Source organism: Neofelis nebulosa, chromosome 1, assembly GCF_028018385.1.
Source record: "Neofelis nebulosa isolate mNeoNeb1 chromosome 1, mNeoNeb1.pri, whole genome shotgun sequence".
Taxonomy (NCBI): domain Eukaryota; kingdom Metazoa; phylum Chordata; class Mammalia; order Carnivora; family Felidae; genus Neofelis; species Neofelis nebulosa.
In genome coordinates, this window is record NC_080782.1 from 80,025,777 (window position 1) to 80,044,176 (window position 18,400).

Sequence of the window (18,400 nt, forward strand, 5' to 3'; positions counted from 1 at the left end):
GGCAGTGGATAATATGAGCTGATGGTTGGTGAGAAAGTCCTAGCAGGAAGGCAGGTGGCCAGGTTTACCTAAACTGACTTGCAGGCTGACATTCCTATGCAGTCCTGCTCACTGATTAGGAGAAATGCCAAGGTAAGTGTAGGAGGCCGACAGGAAGACAAACAAGAGTCAAGCCATGTGCAATGGAATTAAAACAGAACAAAGCACAACACCCTTTTCTGGCAATGCATTTGATTCCAACATATTTATTCCAAAGAGAAAAGTCTTTGTCAGTCTGACTAGGAAAGAATTAGCAGGCTAGAAATGTGTGAATTATATTCCTCTAAATATGATATTTCTTGACTTTGATCTGGTTCACAGGTAACACCGTAGTGACGTACAGAAGTAGAGTGAAAGAAAAAAAAATGTGTGTATCCAAAAGGAAATAAATTCAGAGTTAAGCCAATTTTCCCTGTGACACATACACATGAAACACAAGGTTTCCAAGTGCCATTGAATTGGAAGTCTGGTAGATTAATAAGAAGGTCTATCTATCTATCTATCTATCCATATATCATCTACCTTTCATCTATCTATTTAATTACATGCTTGGTAAATGATTTGCACTTTCAGCCAACTTGCTATCCCTCACCCTGAAATTCTATGAGATCAGGAAGCTGCCACTATATTCATCTGGACAAAATGTTTCTTGTGGAATACTCTTAATTTGGCACCTGCTAATAGATATTGTGGCTGCTAATAGATATTCTAGATTTGTTGCATAGATGCTTACAGGTGTATCTGCCTGACTGGCCTGCTACTGCATGAAGTAGAAAGAATACATTTAAGAAAATCCATAGCATTTATCTTGATTCACCATTGTGGGAGCAGAAGGCTGTGTAACAGTAATGTTTACAGGCTATGGTTTCAAATACTGTGGTATGCTTCATTGTGCTGGTGAAAAATATCGACCGTGAACATAATGAGTTGAGTAGGATCTGAACCATGTCAGACAATTGAGATTCTAACAGAGCACATGTTTTTTACAGAGGCTGCAAAGCTTTGTGTCTAGATATCTTCCTTTTTATGAATGAACAAACTGTACATAATGCACATGTTTACTCTTAGACTTGTTTTTCCACATAAATCATGCAATGATTAGGCGTAATTAAAAAAAATACAAACTACATTTCTAGAAAATGCCACTACTGATCATTTTTTACTCTGTTATTTGGAATTTGTATGCTAATCTCTAAGTGTATAAATATACGTGTGCCTAGATTACAGCATGTGATTAGATTTATGCATTTTTTTTTTTTTCTATCATACTACGTGAACGTAGGACATAGCCCAGGCAGAGTGAAGGTATCCACTAGGGGCTGATGAATTTATCCAGTCTGATCAAAGTTGTCTTCCCAAAGACACAGGCAGGGCTTCATTGTTTTGCTTAAATTTTTGCTTTAGTTCTTTGATACAATCCCCTCTCAGGGGCCACCTATCATTCAACCAGTTAGCTAAGTCTGATGCGAACAATGAAGAATTTCACTTCTTTAATCTTCTGTCCGTATGAAGTCTACAGTGCGTGTGATATTGCAGGTTTTTTAAAGGGGAAATTTCAGAGTTGAGAGGTTCCTATTTGTTAGCATTTTAATGAACTTGGAATAATTTTCTTTTGGAAATACACTAAGTTACCTTTTATTAAAGACTGAATGTTTGTGTCCTCCCCTGCCAAGTCATATGTTGAAGCTTTAACCTCCATTGTGACTGTATTTGGAGATGGGACCTCTAAGAAAGTAATTATAGTTAAATGAGGTCATCAGGGTGGGGTTCTTGTCTGAGAGGTTTAGATAAAATCAGTGTCTTTATAAGAAGAGACATTGGAACTCTCTTTCTTTCTTTTCTCTCTCTCTCTCTCTCTCTCTCTCTCTCTCTCTCTCTCTCTCTGTAAATGCAGAACGAAGAGGTCATATGAGCACAGAGCAAAATGGCAACCACCTATAGACCAAGAGAAAAGGCTTCAGAAGAAAACCTACCTTGCTGGCACTGATCTTGGATTTCACAGCCTCCAAGACTGTGAGAAATAAATTTATGTTGTTTAAGCTACTCAGTCTATGATATTTTGTTATGGTACCCCAGGTGGACTAACATCCCTGTAAACTTGTACGAAATGTGAGAAAACATGAACGTTAGGGACAAGGGTGGCTGTGGCACATTATCAGTGTGGCAATTAAGATCTCAGAAACTAGAGTCAGTCAGAACAGCTTTCCTGTTATCTTTGTTTGGTCACCTCACAAGACTTTAGTTTCCTCATTTGTATAATTGGAACAGTAATGGATTCTACTTAATGAGATAAATACAAAGATCATAGGAGTAAAAGAATCACAGCAGGCCTTAAGTGCTCAGTTAATATTAGTTATTATTACTATTATTATGACATGAAAATAGGCAAAACATTGTGTCAACTTCATGTACTGAAAATGAACAAATGTGTTTATTATCTTTTATAAACTAAAATCACAAACAGTATACTCATAAAAGATTTGGTACAATTCTGATTTAATAGTGCAAATGAAACCGAGTTTTTCTTTTTATTTTGGAAGTGTATTGGTGGTAGAACTATTTTATTTTTCTGAAAATTTTTAATGGTATACTAAAATGATTTTTTTTCAGGGTAGGTCAGATAGTGTGTTAAATACCTAATAACCTATTCCTTATTCTGAAGAATAATTACCTGTTTTATAGCCAGATATTCACAATCTCATTGAAAACAGCTTCTCAAAAGTGACACTGAAGTCACACAGCAAGTCTGTAAACACTGAGGCCTGTGGTGAATACCTGTGTTACAGTCAAAGCCATTGGAACACTGATGTCACATTAAAGAGAAATGGGACAGAACTAGAAGAAAGGGCTCCTCCAGTCAGTCCAGCCCTGCTGGAAAAGAGAAGCCTGCAAAGGTTCAGAGTGTGGTACATAAACTAAATAGTGGCCAATCTCGAATTTTGAAGGAATGCGCCTAACAAAACTCCGGATGTCTGTATACTTGGAAATTCAGTTTTTTGCTTCACAACTTGGCAAAATTCTATTTACTGTTAATAGAATTAAGAAGTGCAAAGGCAGTAAAAGAGAAAGAACAGAAAGTGCATCTTTTCCAGGTTTGTGGAAGATTTGTGGTTAATGGTTAATCGAACCCCACAAAAAAAGTTTCTGATGTGGGGCAGTGGCAGGAGTCTTGCTTGAAATTGTGGCAATATTTCCACAAAAGTTTGTTACAGAATGCCCTTTCCTAAGAAACAAATGAATTAAGGAAGAGCCAGGCAAATAACCCGCTATCCTTTAGAATATTTAGAAGGGGAAATACTGCAGTGAATGGGGTTCCTTAAGTGAGGGTCTGGGCACAGCCCGAAGACTAATGAATTACTTAGTCTCTTTCACTCTGGAGACACTACTTTTATTAGCGTCTGGGGCTGTTGTGAAGGGACTCACAGTTTATGGCTTTGTCTCTTCCAGAGCTTTATAAGAGGTAAGACACATTGGTCAGTATTTCTCACCAACTGAGTATATCTCCTCCAATGATCACAACTACAATTGACACCAAGCAATTTAGAGGAGAAACTAATTTAACCTTCAGGCATTTCAAGGTGCTTTTTAAACTGCTTAATGTAGATCTCGATATCACAATGATTGACAAAGTATTATCAGTGTCACCATAGGAACCAGAAGTGTTTTACATAGTCCCAAAAGGACCTGACACATTTTTCAAAAGACAGACCCCACTGATACCACCTGCTGTTAAGAGGTTTCAGTTCTTTGGTGTCTCTTATCTCTAGCAATCCTTGATCTTCATATTTTAAGATTTGTTTCACCAGTGAGAGGAAGAAAGACCTTTTTCTATTATTCAATAGTTTCATTGTTTATCTCAGCCTTACAAATGACAGTTGAGGTGACTGCCGATTCCATTTGGTTTCTGGTATGGCTGTAGTTCATGACCCTTTGAATACTAACAGGCTAGCTAGAATGCTGCCTGTGAGCCCAGGACGCTTCGTGTAGATCAGGCACTGAAGGGCAGATTAGAATTGAAAGCCAGAGTCCTATTGTAAATACAGATGCTCCCTTTATGATGAACTCTGGGCAGTTAGGACCTGCACAACATTTTTCTTAAACCTTGAGAGCAGAATCTCCAGGATAGAAAGCAAAGGGCCTATGTTTCCTGGAGGCCATGATTTAGGATTCCAAAATGTATATTTGTTTTCCCCTGATATTCCCCACAATGAAATTTGCAGGATCAGCCATGCCCTCCTCTGAATCCTGTTACAAAAGGCAGATATTTTTCTTAGGGTGAGTAAATAAACATAAAAAATCTGAGCAAATATCACTTCATAATTCCTTTGGTGCTAAATCCCATGTGCTCTGAAGCTCTTTCTTGGGTTTGGATAGAGAAGTTTACATTTTTGCCAGGCATTTTTTTTTTAAGTGAATTAAGGCAAGAAAATGAGCTAGACTGAAGTTGGACAAAGCTATTGAGTCTACAGCCCTTCTACGGTGTGACTTAGGCATTCTTGCCTAATCATTGCTGTTAATTAGTCTCATTTGGTGACCAGTGTGGGCAAACATTCCCCTGATGTGGGAAGTGACTCTGAGGTCAGAATTATTCAGACTATGTTGTTCCCAACCTTTTGTTTTGAAAAATTGCAAGCCTGAAGAAATGTTGAAAGAATAACACAATGAACACCCACATACACATACACTCATATGTAAATACACATAAATAAATACATTCACTTATATTCACAAATGGTTAAATTTTATAACATTTGTGTGCTCTTTATTATCTATCTACCTTCTATCTATGTATCTATGTATCTATCTATGTAAATATATATCCTTTCCAGTTTCTTTTTTTCCTTTTAGCCACTTGATTTAAAATTTTTTTTAATGTTTATTTTTGAGAGAGAATGTGAGTGGGGGAGACACAGAATCTAAACCAGGCTCCAGGCTCCAAGCTTTCAGCACAGAGCCTGACACAGGACTCGAACTCACAAACCGTGATATCATCACCTGACCCAAAGTTGGACACTTAACCGACTCAGCCACCCAGAGCCACTTGAAAATAAAGTATAACATCATGTTACTTCTCTAAATACCTCAATGTTTACTACCCAAGAATAAAGACATTTTCCTACGTTATCACAATGCCATTTTCACTCTCAAGAATTTAAAAAGTGGTATAATATACAATAATATCTAATAGCACATATTAAAAATTTTAATTGTTCTTTAAATATCCTTCATAGTTTTTTAAAAAATCCAATCAAGGTTCATGTTTTACATTTAGTTGTGATATGTTTTCAGTCTTCCTTAATTTGGAAACAATTTTTGTCTTTTATGACAGAAACATGTTGAAGAGTGTAGTCCAGTTATCTTTGAATGTCTCACAGTTTGGATTTTACTGGCTGTTTCCTCATGATTAGATTCTAGAAATGTTGACAATACTACATAGGTGGCATTGTGTACTTCCCATTTCATCATCTCTGGAGCCACAAACACTAAACTTAATCACCTGGCTAAAGTAGTTTATGAAAGCTCTCTTTCACAAAGGCACTCTTTATCCTTTCAGAAATTAACTAACTTATGAGGTAATTCTTTGGTATCATATAAATAATAAGAATATTCTGTTTTCCGGCAAACTTTCACCAAATGATTTAGCATGAATGGCTTCATCAAGGATGGAGATACACACACACACACACACACACACGTAAATGCAAAACTCATTTTTCTACTTACAATGGGGGGGTGGTGGTGAATAATGAAGACTTAAAAGAAGAGAATACACTCTCTTACTTGCTTGCACTTGCAATTTCTACAGAATCACCTTCCATCCGTTTCTCACTAGGGACCAACTCTGTAAAAATTACATAGATTAACCAAAGGGGCAATTTTACTAACATAAATTTATTTTGTAATTTCAAATGTATAGCATTTGCTTATTATTAATTCAGTTTGTGAGATCTATGAGCCTGTTTTAATGAATGTAATGACTTGATATTGGGGTCTCTGGATGGTATTTGCAGTCATGTAAGTTTCAACACCCCACTTACAGTTGGATTCTGTTTGATTGTTCAGTAGAAAAAAATACCAATTTTGTAAAACATAGCAGCTTATTGTGAAGTCTCAAGATTTTTTTTAATGTTTATTTATTTTTGAGAGAGAGAGAGAGAGAGAGAGAGAATGAGTAGGGGGAGGGGCAGAGAGAGAGGGAGACAGAATCTGAAGCAGGCTCCAGGCTCTGAGCTGTCAGCACAGAGCCCGACCCAGGACTTGAAGTCAGGGACAGTGAGATCATGATCTGAGCTGAAGTAGGATGCTTAACTGACTGAGCCACCCAGGTGCCCCTTAAGGTGTTTTTAATAACCTTCTCTGGAAGCCTGAGAGGATGTAAATGGAATTTTTAAAATTTTGAGTTGCATGGAACAACAATATTTAAAAATTGCTTGTATTCTTAATCAATAAGTAGAAGTCTGATTAGAAGTCATTTAAACCTAAAGTGATGGTTAGAGCTAATCACAATTTAACATTACCAATATGTTATGGATTTGCTTGTTGTTGGAAAAGTGACATAAACAGATGTACCTAAGTCTTGCCTGGCATGTAATTTAACTTTAACCACATTTGTTGTCATAAAAATGTATATAGTTTTTGTTCGAGTGGACTGGTACAGGCCTGATTTTGAACAAGTTAGGTTAGAAATAAAATATTCTTGTTCAGTACCATATTCCAATGTGCATGAAGAGAATACAAATGAGCTTCACATAAAAGTACTGGACCACATAGCACTGATCAAGGGTTTAAAGTTTTCCATTGTGTTAAAAGCCAGAGATCTGTGATGGCCTACAGGCCTCTGTTCCTCTGGCTACTTCTCTTTCGATTTCCCTCCAGTCTTAGGGCCTTCACATCTGCTATCATCTGGCTGCCTCTCCACTCCCTTGAAGTCTTTATTAAACCACGTCTTCTCAGACAGATGTATTCTAATCTCCTGATTGATTCTGTAGCTCCTGCTTAATTTTCCTTTGTTACCCTTATACAATATTAGTATGTTATATAATTTACCTTTTTTGTTTCTTTTTTAATTTTTTTTTTCTACCATGACTGGAATATAAATTTAATGGAGGGCAAGGATTTTTGACTGTTTCTGTTCATTCCTGAATTCTGAGACTTGAGGACTCTTCCCGACATATAATATGCACTCCATGAATATTTGTTAAATAAGCAAACACTGTAAAATAAAGATATACATGTTTGTATATAAAATATATAATGTTTACTTTGAAAAGTGAAATTCAGATCAAATGTTTGCAATCTCTCCGAAGGGCTACATAGAATTCTAGGGTTTTCCAGGCCCAGTCTGAAATCAGTTGCTAAATACTGTGTTCTTCCCCTTATTTCTAGAAACTGAAAGCTGTGTAGGAAGCCCAGGAGTGAGGAGGGGAAGCACACTCAAATGGTTTCTTTCAACAAAAGGTATCACAATGCATCACTGCTACTTTCCAACGTTCTTACCTGTTTGATTCAGTTCTGAATATAAATAAAAATTTTATAACCACCTATTTCTCCCTCTAATACAACTTAAAGCTGCATTATTAAGAAATTACGAGACTAGTTTTCTCTTCCTAAGCTTACATAGATTGTTAGACCTGGAATGGCTTTTAGTCATCATCAAATACAAATGCCTCACTTCCAGGTGAGACATCAGGCCTCAAGAAGTTGCATCTTGCCCCAAATCATCTAGCTGATTCGTACAAACCAACAGAGATTAAAACCAGGTCTTCTGCTGCCCAGTTGAGTTCTCTCTTCAATGTGTGCATGAAATGACATGCTCTGTTTTTATACAATATGGAGTCATTTAGAAATCGAACAATAGCTCAATAGCTCATTCTTCATAAAAAGGGATGGCTTAGAGAGAAGACCACATTTAAAGGACATGCTCACTGTCCTCTTGCACTTAAAGGCCAGTCTTCTATCCAGTTGTTCAGATGAGGAGTCTAAGAACCCACTCAAATGCTATTTTCATCACCATTGCATTTAGGTTCGCATAAGAACTTGGCATTCTTTAAAAGAAATTTTTTTTGCCAAGGAACAGAGAAGTACACAAAACTTGTAATAAGAATTGAACTTAGAAAGGGGAATATCATGCAATTTTCTTTCTGTTGCACTAATGAAAGCAATACTGACAAAAAGAATTAACAGCATGTCAGCCGATAAGCTCTCCAATATCCCCCAATAAATTGTTTGTGCTGTGGTAGAGAGCTTCAAAGCAGGTAAAAATGTGGAGGAGATCTGAATATAATTATGTTTACGTGTAGTTTTCAAGATTAAATACTCTCTGGTTTCCAGAGTCTCATTAGTTTCATTTTTCAAAATATGTAGGAAAAGAAATATAAATGTGGTTTTTTTAGGAGTGAAAAATCACTATGAAGTTTTAGTTGGGAAGAAAATCAGTTTTTTATTTTTTATATTTTTTATTTTTTAAGTTTATTTATTTAAGAGAAAGAGCATGCACACGTGCGTGCATGAGTGAGGGAGGGGCAGAGAGAAAGGGAGGAGAGAATCCCAAGCAGGCTCTGTGCTGTCAGCCCAGAGCCTGATGTGGGGCTCGAACACATGAAACATGAGGTCATGACCTGAGCCAAAACCAAAAGTCATGTACTTAACCAACTGAGCCACCCAGGCACCCTGAAAATCAGTTAAAAAAAAAAACAACAAACATTCAGATCCATATACTTACTTAATGTTCTAAAACCTGTATCTAAATATCCAAATAATTTGTAGAAAAGCTAAAATAAAAAACTTCAAATGAAGTATAAGTTTGTGAAGATGTGTCCTCATATCTTATCCTGACACAAGTCTCTCTCTGGGGTGTGAAGGAAAGCCTCAGACTGGGAGGGCTGTGGGAGGATGCAATTATACCCGGATTTGTGGAGTACATACCTGCACTTAGCTTTCTTTTTGTGTCATCAGCCAAGATCCTGTCAAGTAAAGATAAAAATGCATTTTTTCTCATATACACTTAAGTAATTTTAATGTTTTCAAGTTTGTTCATTTAAAGTCCTATTTTTATTTTACCTTTCTATCTTTTTTCCCAATTTCTTTTCCTTGGAAATAAAAACAATACACAAGAATATATTAGAGATATAAAGAGTGTAACAATATTGGAGAATATGGAGTGAACCAGATACCTCCTTCTGGATTCTGCTTTCTGTCCAACCCCACCCCTCTCCTCAAACCTCTCCATTCTCACTTTATGCTCAGAAGCAAATCTCTGTAATAGTTTTGTTTTTCTTCCAGGGGCTGAATTTTAAAATGGAAGGGAGAATGGAGAAATATTAAAACAGACTATTAAAAGTCTAAATACACATAGATGCTTAGTATCCCCACTGGAAATATTGCACTGCCATTAGAAGTACAAAATCATAAAACTACTTTGGAAAGCCATATAATATAATTTACTGAAGTTGACTTAGCCATACCCTATAAAACTTTTGGGATTAGAAATGAGACAAGAATTCTTGCACTCACCACTTCTATTCAACTTCATACTATAGTTCTTGCCAGAGCCATAAGGTTTAAAAAAGAAAGTATGATTGGAAAATAATAAATAAAATTGTCATTATTAGTAGGTGATACATTTCTTCATGTAGAAATCCCAGGAGTCTACAGATATGGTCGGTATAAAAACAACCAATTTTATTTCTAACTAACAAAGACTATAAAATTAAAAAAAAATTAAAAAACAATTTAAACGCCCTTTATAAATAGCATCAAAAGTTTCAAGTACTTAGGCAAATCCCCAAAAAAGAAAACTAGAAAACATTATTGAGACAATCATAGACTTAAATAAATGGAGGGATGTTCACTGATGAAAAGTTTCAACATTTTAAAGATATCAGTTTTCCCTAAATGGATCTATAAATTCATCGCCTTTCCACACGAAAGCTCAGTGTTTTATCTTTGTGGAAATGAAACAGCTGATTCTAAAATTTATATGGAGAATCAGAGGGCCCAAAAGAGCCAAGACAATTTTTAAGAATGACAAAGTTGAGGGGCGCCTGGGTGGCGCAGTCGGTTAAGCGTCCGACTTCAGCCAGGTCACGATCTCGCAGTCTGTGAGTTCGAGCCCCGCGTCAGGCTCTGGGCTGATGGCTCGGAGCCTGGAGCCTGTTTCCGATTCTGTGTCTCCCTCTCTCTCTGCCCCTCCCCCGTTCATGCTCTGTCTCTCTCTGTCCCAAAAATAAATAAAAAAACGTTGAAAAAAAAAAATTTTTAAAAAAAAATAAAAAAAAAAAAGAATGACAAAGTTGAGAGATACAAACTACTGAATATCAAGCTTTAATATGAAGTTAGAACAATTAAGACACCGATATTGTACAAAGTATAAATGAAAACCCAGGAGGAAACTCCTACGTGGATGATCTGTGATACAGCCAGCACTGCATAGCAGTGGGGAAAGAACAGTTCTTTCAATTAATGGTGTGGGTGTATTCAGTGTCTGCACGCAGTGGGGGCAGGAACTTGACAACCTCCCCTCTTCTCACCCTACTCAGCACACAAAGCAATTCCAGATGGATGGTCATTATAAAAGTGAAAGGCAAGAAACAGGGCATTTACAAGATAACATATGGGAGTACCTTTTTGACCTCAGGATAATCAAAGATACCTTTTGGTTTTTTTTTTTTTTAATATTTATTTTACTTTATTTTAGACAGAGAGAGAGCGAACAGGAGAGAGGGGCAAAGGGAGAGAGGAGATATCTCAAGCAGGCTCCAAGCTCAGTGCGGAGCCCCACATGGGGCTGGTTCTATCCCACGACCCTGAGATAATGACCTGAGCTGAAATCGAGTCTGACGTTCAACCCACTGACCCACCCAGGTGCCCCATAGATGAATCAAAGATTTCTTAAACACAACTGCAAAAATCACTAACTATAAAGGATAAGATTGAGAAATTAAAATATATTAAAAGTAGAAACATCCATCAAAACATCTTTTTATCTTTTTTTTTTTTTTTTTTTTTTAGAGATAGAGACATGAGTAGGGGAGAGAGGCAGAGGATGAGAGAGACAGAGAGAGAAAGAGAGAGAATCTCAAGCAGATTCCATGGAGTCTGATGTGGGGCTCAATCCCAAGATCCTGAGATCATGACCTGAGTGGAAACCAGAGTCTGATGCTCAACTGACTGAGTCACCCAGGCACCCACAAAACATCCCTTGAATAGACTGAACAGGTAAGCCATTGTCTATGGTTTTAGAAAACAATAACTATGAATGTTTTTATTCCATCAACACCTATTTTGCTTATATTTTTAGCTAGGATCATCCCTGACATTTATTTTCAAAGGTTAATTAAGCTGATTTTTATTTTTTTTTAATTAAAAAAATTTTTTTTAACGTTTATTTATTTTTGAGACAGAGAGAGACAGAACATGAACGGAGGAGGGTCAGAGAGAGAGGGAGACACAGAATCTGTGTCTCCAGGCTCTGAGCTGTCAGCACAGAGTCCGACGCAGGGCTCGAACTCACGGACCGTGAGATCATGACCTGAGCTGAAGTCGGATGCTTAACCGACCAAGCCACCCAGGTGCCCCAAATTAAGCTGATTTTTAAATGTTTTCTATTTTTTCACAGATTATCATTTTTCGGTTTTCAGAGTTTCTTCCTTTCACTGTTTGGTTTTTGGAAATGTTATGATTATTGCTTGTTCATTTCACACTGGTATTTAAACTTCCTATTTTCCCATTTGTGTACGAAGTTTCTGATTAGAGCAACTTCCCTCCAGTTATCGTATAAGAGGGTTAGTTTGTGCCTTTAGGGTGCGAAGTGCAGGGAATATGTCTTCAGTTTGTGAGTTCCTCTTGCTCTTGGTAAATACCATGAACCTGGGGCTTTCCTCTGCCTCTGCAAACCGTTTCCTGCATTCAATGCTTTAGTCCAGAAATAAATGTTTCTCTTATTTCTCAACTATTGCTCAGCATAAGCAGAAGTGGAAGAGGGGGCTGACCTACCATGTTGCTACATGTGTCTTCTCCAGCTATCCTGGTGATCACCACCAAGTCCTATCCACTTTTTGGATCTATTTACTCTTCATTTGGAGCACCATTCAAACTCCATAGAATTCTTCTCCTTTCCATGTTTCAGCCTATGTTTTCTCCAGTCTTCACAGCTGTTTTCAGGGGCATGTTATCTAAGCAGTCCCCTAGGGCCTAGCACTTAGAAGAGCCCAATACTTGGTTTAATGTTGCCGTCTTGAAATTCTTAATAATTTTTAAACAATGGTGCTGGATTTTTATTTTGCACTGGGCCTTCCCAATCATGAAGCTGAGCCTGTCTAATATGGCTTTCAATACAATCTGGATTCCTTAATTGCTTTTAGGGTTCCTTAAACATTTTATTATGCTATAATATTTTTTCCTATATCTAATGCAATTATACATTTTTATTTTTTATTTTGTAAGCTTTATTGAGGTATAAAAATCACTTATTGTAAGTGTACAGTACAAATGATTATTACTCAGTTTATAGAGTTATGTGACCATCACAACAATCAAGTTCTAAAATATTTCCATCACTCCAAACAGGTTTCATGTGCCCATTTCTAGTCACTCCCTGTTCTCATCACTAGCTCCAGCACTTTTTATATTTTAAAGGAACTTTTAAAAAATATATAAATTCTTAGTGTGTGTGTGTGTGTGTGTGTGTGTATGCTAAATTTCTCCTCAAGGAAGATGAAGAACTTTGAAGGGAATGATAATCTTCAAAAAGGGACCTGAGTAGCCAGTCAACTTTCTCCTCTTTTCCTCTCTAATAGGTAGTTAGTAAGAGACCATTTTGTGTGAATTCAAGTCTGATGACAAGATAGTGAATAGAATCTGTTTACAGTTAGGAACTTCTACTTAAAGAAAACCTATTTGTTCTTGTTTTCTTTTGGATTAAAAAAAATTATTTGAAATAATATAAACATACTACTTAAAATCATAAACTGTTTCATTGGTAAACTCAATAAAACAATAATTAGAGAGAGATATATTATACCAAGCAGACATTTATATCATTCTTCTTTTGGTTTTATATGTATAAAAATGTTTACTTTTTCTGATTATAAAACTCCTAAATGGTTATATTTATTGATATGCACAATATAGAGAAAAACAAAATATCCAATTATCCTATACTGTATCACATTTTTCCTAATATTTTTCTTTGCATATATGTGTTTATCTAGTGGGTTTTTATTTTTGTTTCAATATGGGATCATAACTCATATACAATTTTCTCCTTGTTGTTTCCTATGTACATGATCATGTATACATATCCATAACTATTTGTCAAAAACATAATTTATCTGTGAGTGACAGCTAACGTTGGCCAAAGAAAGAGCTGAGAGGCAGGGTGTTAAATACTGGACTGAATGTGAGAGTAATTTGGCACATATTTGTGATTCAGATCTTTCTAGACGGCTCTGTAGCAAGATGACTGACTCAAGGTGATAAAAATTCTTTTGTAGGCCACCCCATTATAGAACTCTAATAAAGGAGCAAGCTAAAAAAGGTAGAAGATGCTTTTAACTAATTTACTCAGGCAATCCCCATTTCATAAATATGATTTCTTTCTACATATTTCTTTCCTTTCCGTTCTCTCCTTTTTTTAAATATTATTCCATTTATTTGAAATGTCCATAATAAGCAAATCCATAGAGACAGAAAGTAGATTAGTAGTTTCCAGAGGCAAGGGGATGGAGAATGATTGCTAATAGATAACAGTTTAATTTGGGGATGATGAAATGTTCTAGAACTAGATGGTTGCACATTGTGAATAAACTCAAAAATCACTGAGTTGTACATTTTTAAAAATTTTTTTTTTTTCAACGTTTTTTATTTATTTTTGGGACAGAGAGAGACAGAGCATGAACGGGGGAGGGGCAGAGAGAGAGGGAGACACAGAATCGGAAACAGGCTCCAGGCTCCGAGCCATCAGCCCAGAGCCTGACGCGGGGCTCGAACTCACAGACCGCGAGATCGTGGAGTTGTACATTTTTAAAAGATGAATTTTTGGAATATGAATTATATATATATTTCTTAATATATTTACATTATAGTATTTATTTGTATGTTTCTGCTTCATCATTATTCCTAAAGATTAGATCTATACTTAATGCAGTTCTTAACACATAGCAGGTGTTCAGTTAAAAGTTTACTGGTGAAACAATGAGGAAGAGATGAAAACAAAGTCCTTTTTTTGTTCTTAATCACGATTTAGGCCACTGAATAAGCTAATCTCCCTGGATGCAGAAAGCAGAAAGATATATAGTATAATTAGATAAGTCCTATAAAGACATATAACAGCACTTGGCAAGGTGCCTGGCACATAATGAGAATATCATTACTAATAAAAATAATCTGGTTCCCTAATAGTGAGAAGCCTGAGCACCCAACACGGGAGGCCAGGAACAAGTCATGGATGCAAATGGCTAGCAATTGTGACTCACACACCCAGGGGTGGGGACAGGCATAGGCCTTCTCTGCTTTGGTTTGTCCAATTGGAAACTTCCTTGGAGAACCCCTCGGACCACCCTTCTTTTCATCTGCAGATATATTATTGAACATTGTAGCTCAGTCCTGTCAGTTGAAATTACATTAGAAGGATTAGGAGATGCTCTGTAAGGAGAAAACAGGATTTGGCAATTTGATTTCAGGGAGACTTGAAAGGTCAGAGATGGAAGGCCAAGGTGGAAGAAAAAGGGCTTTGAGCTTTGGCAGTGAGAACCAACAATCAGCAAGAATATAGTAGTTACGGAAGTATAGGAGTAATGTCTTCTCTAAGAATCATCAACATGATAGAATTTTGTTTTTTTGAAAAGGTGGGAGATCCACTGAATTGTCTAAAAGAAATGGTTTTGGGTGATTTTGCTGTTGTCATATGATTTCTAATTAAAATAGTCTTTTTAGCTCATCAAAGCAATTTTCCTTACTTAGTAAAACTAAAAAGTTATTTTATTGTCCCCTTAGTGTTTTTCATTACAGTTTTGTCAAATTGTATCCAAAGCTGCTTTTAAAAACAGTGCTAAAATTTTTATGCTTTAAATAAAATCTGTTGCCTTTTTATAAGCAATTGGCAATTATGTAAGAATTGAACCAAATAAATATACATACGTGGGGTTTTCTAGAATACAATTTTTTACACCCAGTCACTTGTTTGTTTTACAACTAGTTATCATGTCATATTTTGTTGGTTGTTTGCAGAGGAAAAGTTTTTTTTTTTTTTAAACCAAATATGGTTCTAAATAAACAGACACACAAGCCTGCAATAAAACCCTGTAATCTTGTTCATTAAGTGTTTATTATTATGTGTTTCGTGTCTGACCCTGGACGGGTTACCCAACATTCTGAGCTGTAATTTCCTATAAAATATATAAAGTGAAAATAAGAGTATCCTGTTTTCAGAGGTCTTATGAGGATTAAATGAGAAAATGAACTTCAGTGTTAAGCATAGGACTTGGCGCATAGTAAATGCTCAATAAATAGTTTTTAGAAAATTACTTGGGTGTGTGAATGTGAGAAACAGTCCAGCAGGCATTGTTTTCCTGACAGATTGTGTTTATAGGACTGCACAGGAAGATTATAAACATCTGTGCCTTGGTTACCATTTTCCTGATTTATTTAACCATGTGGATTTTGTCATTTGCAACTAATCAGACACAGGCAGTGCCATCTACACTGTACAGATGGTTTCTTCAATCCATCAGCAATGCCTGGGTTTGGCAATGCCTGGGACAGGGCACATTAAAAGTTAGCAGCAAGAGGGGCGCCTGGGTGGCGCAGTCGGTTAAGCGTCCGACTTCAGCCAGGTCACGATCTCGGGGTCCGTGGGTTTGAGCCCCGCGTCAGGCTCTGGGCTGATGGCTCGGAGCCTGGAGCCTGTTTCCGATTCTGTGTCTCCCTCTCTCTCTGCCCCTCCCCCGTTCATGCTCTGTCTCTCTCTGTCCCAAAAATAAATAAAAAACGTTGAAAAAAAAATTAAAAAAAAAAAAGTTAGCAGCAAGAAAATTTGACCTTTTGAATTTTGAGACTCCTGGAATATTTTTAAACTCCTACATGCTTCACCTCTGATACTGGAAGAGTTGATCTTTCTATATATATATATTACATACATATATACACACACACACATATATGTAATATATATACATATATGTAATATATATGCACACATATATTTATTATTTGTTATTATATATTTATTATTTATTATTATTATTATTTTTACAGAGTTAGCATAATCAGGGCTGCCTGACTCATTAGGGAATGCTCTGTGATAGGAAGGAAGCAAGTAGGAAAGGTTGAGACAGTTAAAAAACACAATTTAATGTCTGCTTTATTGCTCATTTTAATTACTATAATATTAAGAAAATGTAGAGGTAAGAGCAGAATTTTTTTGAAATAGTCTACCTGCAAAAGTGTTATATTCTCATTGTAGACAAATCAGAAAACACAGAGAACAGGAAAAAAAATTCTTATAATCCTTCCATGTAAAGATGACTACCCTTGACATTTTGATAATATCCTTCATTATGATTATTTATGTACATATATACACGCATGAGCATGTATATACATGCATACACATACATGTATATTTTGCAAAAAGTGGAATCACGTCGGAAAGGATTTTGTCACTTGATTTTCCCACTTAGTGAAATATTCCTAAAATTCTTTCACATGATTTTAATGTTCTTCTTCATGATTCTTTTAAATAGATGTTCATAATTCACTGCAGAAACAAAATGTTATTTCCTGAATGTCCTAATTTTTGAGAGTTAGTTTCCAATTTTATTGCTATTGTTAAACAATCACTATTAAACAGTTTTTAGCTAAAAGAGAAAATTTTGAAAGGAATTGAGTGAGTAGCATATACAAGCTCTATATTCTAGCAAGATTATCCCCATAAAATTATTATATGTGAAATCACTTACCAGCATTAGAGAACAACACAGGGGAATAAAAACAAGCTTCTAAGACAAAATACATTTAAACAGAAGCTACAACCTCCATAGAATAGACAGAGAAGGAAATATGGATTCATGCTGAGTTTCTCAGTACAGGCAATTCTCGCTTTGAACAGGAGTGCAGGACTATGAAAACAGCCATGCTGATTGCAACCATACAAAGTAATACTCATAATGAATGAGAAAATGTAAGGTTGTTCCATGACCTTTAAAAATTTCTACCAAAAATTGAAAATTCTCTATCTGTTATAAAGGTACTATTGGGGCACCTGAGTGGCTTAATCAGTTAAGCATCCACTTCAGCTCAGGTCATGATCTCAAGGTTGGTGAGTTAGAGCCCCGCACTGGGCTCTGCGCTGACAATGAGGAGCCTGCGTGGGATTCAATCTCTCTCCTTCTTTCTCTATGCTCCTTCCCCACTTCTACTCTCTCAAAATAAATAAATAAACTTAAAACATATAAAAGTACTTGTATAATGAAATTAAAAAGAATAACAAAAGTAATGCTTATTTAGTACATTGTAATGTAACATATTACAGATATTGAGAATTCCATGTTTTATTTCCTTATAAAAAAGTCATCAAAAGTTGTTTGAACAATGCTTGCCTTCTTCTTGTAAATAACTTACGATGTATTCAAGGCATCTTTTCGTTGCCTTGGCAAATTTTGATCAGCTTCTAACATTTAATCATTGGTTCTTTCAATGTGCGGTATTACCACTGAGAGTGCCTTTCACATGAAGGGTTTTGCCAACATCGGGCATTTCCTCTGGGACACCTGCATCCTGTTTGTCACCATTTTCCTCATTTATGTCCATACGTTTGCCTTCCCTAAACTCCTCTGACTGCACACCTAGAGCATGTCCATCAGTGGTAGTATCAAGATTACCACCACTACCTATTTCTCCTATAACTCCATAATATTAGATTTCATTTTCAGCAGTATTATTTTTCATTTCTTTGCTGTACTTTCATCTTCATTGGCCAAGTCCTTCTCTTAATTATCCATTATTATAAAATTTCACGTGGATATATCATTGGGAGGCAAAGAGGCAAAACTATATGCTTTGCTGCCTGTACATGAATTGAATAACATAGACAGTAACCAACCAATCACTGACAAATTTTGAAAGAAATGACATGATTGACCATTGATCAGGATATGCCTCTGTTATTCACGCAGTGATTTGTGGACTAAAAAATTAGCTGCAAAATTTGTACTTTATACAAATTACTCACAGTTAATTGTACTGTGGTAATAGAAATGTGAACCAGGTTGTCAGGGATCAGAGCAATTTAGCTATGCCATGGTAACTGAAAGGTGTATATTGGAAATGTGCAAAGAAAGGACTGCCTGTATGTATTTACAAA

At 36.1% G+C, this 18,400-nt stretch overlaps 1 long non-coding RNA gene across 1 annotated transcript in view; it reads right to left on the reverse strand.

Moving 5' to 3' along the window:
* Window positions 1-5,775: 5,775 nt before the first annotated feature.
* The window catches only part of LOC131509977 (uncharacterized), a 76,218-nt gene continuing 63,593 nt past the window's right edge, over window positions 5,776-18,400 (reverse strand). The window contains exons 4-5 of the long non-coding RNA XR_009260839.1: window positions 8,965-9,002; window positions 5,776-5,881 (exon numbers count right to left, since the gene is read on the reverse strand). This is a non-coding gene — a long non-coding RNA (uncharacterized LOC131509977). The remainder of the gene's footprint in view (window positions 5,882-8,964; window positions 9,003-18,400) is intronic.